A 6,549-nucleotide genomic window follows, 5' to 3' on the forward strand; every position below is an offset into this window, starting at 1 on the left:
AATAACAGTTTAATTTTAAAGCTTTTAGTTATCCTTATTATGAAAATTTCAAATATATCTCCAAATCCATTATCAATTAGGAATTCTCAAATAACATGTGAAAAGTAATAAAATCAAGTGCTTAAGTCTAGATTTACTGCCCACATTTTGAGGCATTACAAACTAGGTATCTGTATACGGTATAACTAAAAATCCTTTAGGTTGAGTTCTATGGCAAACTCAAATCAATAACTCAAGCTTTATAAACTATTTTTATTCTCTCAGTCAGGAAAGTCAACCACAACTAACCACATGAGACTACTGTTTCCACGCATAAAGCATTTTCTTCTGATTTACAGATTCCTATTTAAAATCTAGTCTCTCTTTCTTTAAAGCGAATTAAGTATTTCCATAGTTGTTAACAAAGAAAAACAAACCACCTGTAGGGAAAGGTAAAGAAATTTAGTGTCCAGCAGTATTATGTGTTGAGACTGCCACATTAGACTCTAGCAAATGTCAAGTGTCATGACCTTGAGATACACCTAATCAGCAGGGGTGGGATGGCAGCTATCAGCTTGGGTCACACAGGTTACTGAACAGAAGTCAGATGGTAACTAATTCTAATCACTACTGAGCAGAATGGAATTTGAACCAATGACCCAGAGATGAAAGACTATTGGAGGAAAAAAAAGTACAACTTAACCAGTACTAGAAAACTAAATTCTTAAACTGGGTCAAAAGCCAAGATTTCCTCCATTTTTCTAAACTTCCGAACTATGTATAGCACTGAAATAAATAAGCTGATGATTTTGAGACATATTTAAAAATCCACTGGTTTGTCACCAGTCCACTGCAGAAAAGTTTTATAATTAATTATGTGTACTGTAAACTTGGGCATCAATTTACCATTTCTTTGCGGAAAACAAAAAGTTCACAATGTAATAACTCTGAAAATAATTTTTGCTTTTTTATTGTCCAAAGGGACTAATAATTTGTCAAAAATAGCAGTATCTCCTTGCTGTCAGCATAGCAGAAACATGTACCTCTGCAGTGCTGCTACATTAGCTCTCCCACTCTTTACCTAACTTATTTAAAATGAACAATAAAAGTTTTCTTTAATTAGCTACTGGTGTGCATTAACATGATCATGATTAAACCATAAAAACCAACTGTACATTACTCTGGTCCTCTGTTCCATATGTTTTGAATTATTCTGTTTGAAAATGTACTTTGCGTCCCTTTTAAAAGTTCGACCTTCTGCTTTCAGAGAATTAAATGCATATTACTGTAGTGAAGAAGATAATGTTTCAGACCTCCAGGCATATATTAAACACACTGGCAGCACTTGAGACAAAATGCTTTACTTATTAGATACTTCCTATTCTAAACAGTGTCATCAAAGGCTAAAAACAAAATCCATATAAAAGCTGCACAATGCTTCCACACAGAACCTGTGCCAAAATCCCTGTACTTTCCAACTAATGAGGAAAGGATGTGTACTCTTAACATATGAATGTAAGATTTTCCAAGCATTCACTTTAGGAAACCGGGCTATTGATTCCATATGGGTTGTGTTAAATGAAACTGTATTGGTAAAATAACCTTTAAGATATCTGGCATGATAATGATAATTAAACAATATTCAAAAGACTAAAACAAAAGGGAATTTAGTTCCACAATGACTAATTAAAATAAAATGAAAAAACACAGCATGCCATCTATCAAGATAAATTGTTATTGTTTAAGAACTATTTAAATACTGTTAAAATATACTTTTAGATAAAATCTGAAAGAGCTGGAAAAATATTTGTGGCTTAAAAATGGATAGTTTGGTGAAGAAAAAAGTATAGGACTCTGAAGTTTTATGTGGAGATAACAGCTTTAAAGCCTTGAGCACAACCAGATGGTACTTAAATCAGAGGAATTCTACAATTTCACTATCAATGGGTTTCAATATGAGGCAGTTTTCAATAGCTAGGAAAACATGTCAAGTTGATAGTTTACTTCTTAGATCATTTCAGCCCATTTTCCCATCTTTTCACAGCTATATATGGTACAGATAGTAGCCACCATGAAGAAGGTGCTGAAAGCTGTACTAGTAGCTAGGGAACTGTATAGCTAATTCTTCTTTTTAACATATTGAGATAGGTAAGTTTACTAGTATACCCTGGGGTCTGGTAAGAGCCATAGTATCCCAGGAGTAGTGGATAAAACCACAGTTGAATAATGTGACAATAGCAAAGAATGCATTAAAATAACCTGAGATTACATTAATTAGATGCTCTTCAGTAGCATTTTGGAGTGGGGAAAGATAAGCTTGATTGAAACTTCTTGTTCAGTCATATCAACATTTTTATGAGCACATTTAAAAGTTAGCCTCATTAATAAAAATACTGCAAATAAATGGATGTTTAAATTTTTTTTTTTTTTTTTGAGACAGAGTCTTCACTCTATTGCCTGGGCTAGAGTGCTGTGTGGTGTCAGTAGCTCACAGCAACCTCAAACTCCTGGGCTCAAGCAATCCTACTGCCTCAGCCTCGCGAATAGCTGGGACTACAGGCATGCGCCACCATGCATAGCTAATTTTTTCTATATATATATTTTTAGTTGTCCAGATCATTTCTTTCTGTTTTTTAGTAGAGACGGGGTCTCCCGCTTGTTCAGGCTGGTCTCGAACTCCCGACCTTGAGTGATCCACCCGCCTCAGCCTCCCAGAGTGCTAGGATTACAGCCATGAGGTTTTTCTAAAGAAAAACCCGTGGAAACCAACCTCTTGAGAATTACAAATATAATTTTTGTTTTGATGGTTGACAAGAAAGGAACATTCAGCATCTATTTCAATATTTCAATTCATATTATTTCTTTTAATATTTTTGTCATTTAAGGAAAACTTACTGTTTTAGTATGAACCAAACATAAGCATATCCACAAATATTTCCACCTTCTTATCATAATTATAGTTATATAACAGCAATGCTGAAGTAATATTTCCAACAGGCAACAGTTACACTTTAACCTTGATCAAAATATCTTTTGCCAATTATGAGGTCATTTTTCACATTTTATAAAAAAGTGTAAAACCACAGAATCAAAGTGACAATCACATCTGTATATAACTGTGACATTTATCCTAATTTGACTGCCCTTACTAGTGTTTTCAAAGAAGTAAACATCTTGTCTATCTTACAAAATGTACAGTTAAAAAAATTTGATTACAGTATTTTAATGCTTTCACATACTGAAATTTCAAAGGAGAATTTTTACAAACTTGAAAAAATTATGTACTTATTGTCTAAACATTTGTAAACATTCTTTTTCTAGCTGTATCATTTAGAAGTTTGTGGGATGGGGGGTGGCATGGTTGGGAGATGTTACCATGTGCCTTCGACAGAGATAGTCTACATTGGAAGCTTCACAGAAATTGCAAATTGTATTGATTTTCTCAAAGAAACAATAACAGTGTATTTTTAAGTCTCAAACTCTCAATGACTTCAGTATTACAGTTCATAAATCTAGCTGGGTATGGTGGCCTGTACCTGCAGTCCCACCTCCTCAGGAGGCTGAGGCAGGAGGATTGCTTAAGCCCGGGAGTTCCAAGCTGCAGTGAGCCATGAACATGCCATTGCACTCCAGCCTGTGGGACAGAGTGGGACTCTGTCTCTAAAAAATTTTAAAAAGATTAAAAAAAATACAGTTCAAAAACCTTTATGATTTTGTTAATGAATCTCAACTCAGTGATGTGCTAGGTGAAATTTATTCTGGCACATTAAATTAAATAAAAAATATTAAAAAGAACAAATTGATTCCACTATGAAATGTCTTTTTCAGTGTCACCAATAATGTTATTTTTTATTTAAAAACCAAACTTGTACAAACACTACACGTACTTGGGGACTACAGACACTCAGTGCTAGAAAACAAGGGCTTTTTTGTATTTTATTTTTCTAAAGCCCAATGTTATACAAGATCCCACATAGTATAATTATTCCCAGTTGGATGGCAAAAAAAGTTTTCACAATACTACAGTAATTATGCAAAAGACCAGAACTAATGATACCCATCACTGCTTAACAGATAGAATGGTAAAGAGTACTATAGTTTCAAATTTTCCCTTTCATGAAGTTACTTTTCCGGCTCTTTGAAGTAATAGTATGAGGCCACTGCTGCCTGCTAAGTGCTAACTGCAATAAAAGCAGCATGGAGATAGTTCAGTCAAGGTTGTGTTTTACTGCAGTCTGTGTTTGGTCTATTGTTCTAATTTAAGTTGTAAATTATGAAAAGAGACTAGTACTAGTACTATACTGACTGATGATTATCAGTGCCTGTTTCAATATGATAACCCCCACCCCCACCAAAATAAGTAGTCACACCAATCTACCCAAATGGGCATATAGGTAAACTCAAATCTTACCTACCTAAGATTGTATCTGCAGTGTTAAACCTTTATACTTTTGTATCTGTCTATCCCTTTATACATATATCACAGCATAAGATTATTTTTATGGGCTTGTAAATTCATGAAAAAAAAATTAGTTCCAGGCAAAACTTTGTATACAGGGTTTTAACTCAGAAACAGTTTTCATTATCTCTCCCTCTCTTTCTGTATGTTGCTCACATATACAATGAATAGGAATAGGTTGGTCATTTCATTCAGGAGACTAGATCTAATTGATTTATACTAGGTTTTATGTTTAAGCTTGACTTATTTTGTTTTTGTAATGAATTCAGTTTTTAAAAAATAAAACTTGACACATTTCGGGAACTTGGACCTTAATTGAAACAGATGCTTCTACATCAGAAACAACAACCTGCTTTGAAATGGCCATGATGTTAATTCTTAAAAAGTGGCTACTGTGTGTATAAGGTAACTACTCTTTATACTGATGAAATCCAAGGTTCATTTCACTGATGTCAATGTGGAAACCATTTTGTCTCATGGCTGCTTAAAGATTTTCAATAGGATTAAATCAGCTGCAAGTCCTCATTATATCAGGGTTTACAATAGTGTCTGAGTTGGAGTCTGTTTCTCATAGAAATTTACTCAGAGACTGACTTAGATTGGCTCCTTAGAGCTAGTCTGATTTTACTAGAAACAACTGTATCACATCAGCCACTCTCATAAACTTGCTTTAAGATTGAATCAGCCCTGACCCTGAAGCAGATGAAAGTTTACTGAGCCTGTATGTTATGAGTCACAGAAAAATTTGCATTTAGTTTCTGTAGCAATACAGAAATAGACTATGCTTATTAACTATTCCAGTAGGTCTCCGCTTTGCGACTATTCTGAACTTAATTTTCTGATAAGAAAACTATAGTTGGACTTGGAGAAATTTCTAGCAATAAAAATACATATAAATCCTTATTTGATTACTTTATCCCCTAAATCACATATACCCCTTTAAAGAAATTATGTAGGGTTTATGGAAATAAATCAAGAAAAGAACATGCTTTTAAAATTAATTTTTCCCCAATATTCAGTGCAAGTTGAAAAATGATTAAAATGGTCAAGCATATCCATAATTCACTTCATCTAGTAGCTGGTTTTCATTGCCAAATAGGATATAGTTATTTAACAAAAATATTGACCTGATTTTCATTATTATATATTCTGTTTACTAAACAAACCTGATTCAGTTAACTCTAGATTCTTCTCAAAGTAAACCCAAATCTCAGTATTCTCTATTAACTGATTTTATTGAAATCTATCAAGACATTACAGAATAGAGGGTGATTTGCAAACTTTTATCGGCCGCCCTTTAACTTCATGGTAGCAGGTCAAACCAAACTGAAATAAAGGCACATACTGATTCTCTCTGTCACATGTTATCAATACCTTAAAAAGTAACGATGCAAGAGGCTTGAAATGCAAAGTGGCCGAGATGTTAGAGAGAAACTTTTGTTTATACCCTGCAGCCAATTCTTTTCTGTTAGAAAAACTCTGTTCTTCTCTGCTACTCCATAGCAGCCATCACTACACCAAAATGACCTTCCACACAAATGCTTTGATCATATCGACCTCTTCCTTCAATCCTTGGAAATTTGAAGTATTGTCTAAATCAGGTAAATATTCCTAATAGGTCTAGTCAGCTAGCCCCACAGCACCGGTAAATTTTCATATGCTAATATGTCTCAAGTAATTGCTGCTGTTTTAAGAAAGCAACTTTCTGTGTACTAATGAAGGCAATCTAACCTACACCTTAAGCTTGGATATTTCTGGGCATACGGGAGGAATTGCTTGAATAAAAGTTTAAAAGTTAGAAGATGCAGATTTCCTCTTCCCAAATATCAAGCATCATCTTTACAAACATTAAATTAGTAATCAAGTCTGGAAATTCCTAAGAAGACTTTATCAAAAAACTATGAATTAAAAATAAATTTTAATCACATCTGGTATACGATTACCAGATCTTAACAGAATGCCTTTTGATAGGCTAAATTTTAGAAGATCACATTCACAACAGTATTACCAAATCAGCATCAATAAAGAGGAGTGCTCTTAACCTTTAAAACTTGCTGACATTTCTTTAAACTACTTAAGAAATAGTTTCTATTTTTTATTATATTATTTTT

General features: G+C 33.7%; 1 protein-coding gene across 1 annotated transcript in view; it reads right to left on the bottom strand.

The window, feature by feature from the left end:
- The window catches only part of VPS13B (vacuolar protein sorting 13 homolog B (yeast)), a 933,283-nt gene that overhangs the window by 274,303 nt on the left and 652,431 nt on the right, over positions 1 to 6,549 (bottom strand). The window lies entirely within an intron of this gene.

The sequence above is a fragment of the Propithecus coquereli genome, unplaced genomic scaffold (genome assembly GCF_000956105.1).
Source record: "Propithecus coquereli isolate 6110/MARCELLA unplaced genomic scaffold, Pcoq_1.0 Scaffold2, whole genome shotgun sequence".
In the NCBI taxonomy this organism is placed as follows: domain Eukaryota; kingdom Metazoa; phylum Chordata; class Mammalia; order Primates; family Indriidae; genus Propithecus; species Propithecus coquereli.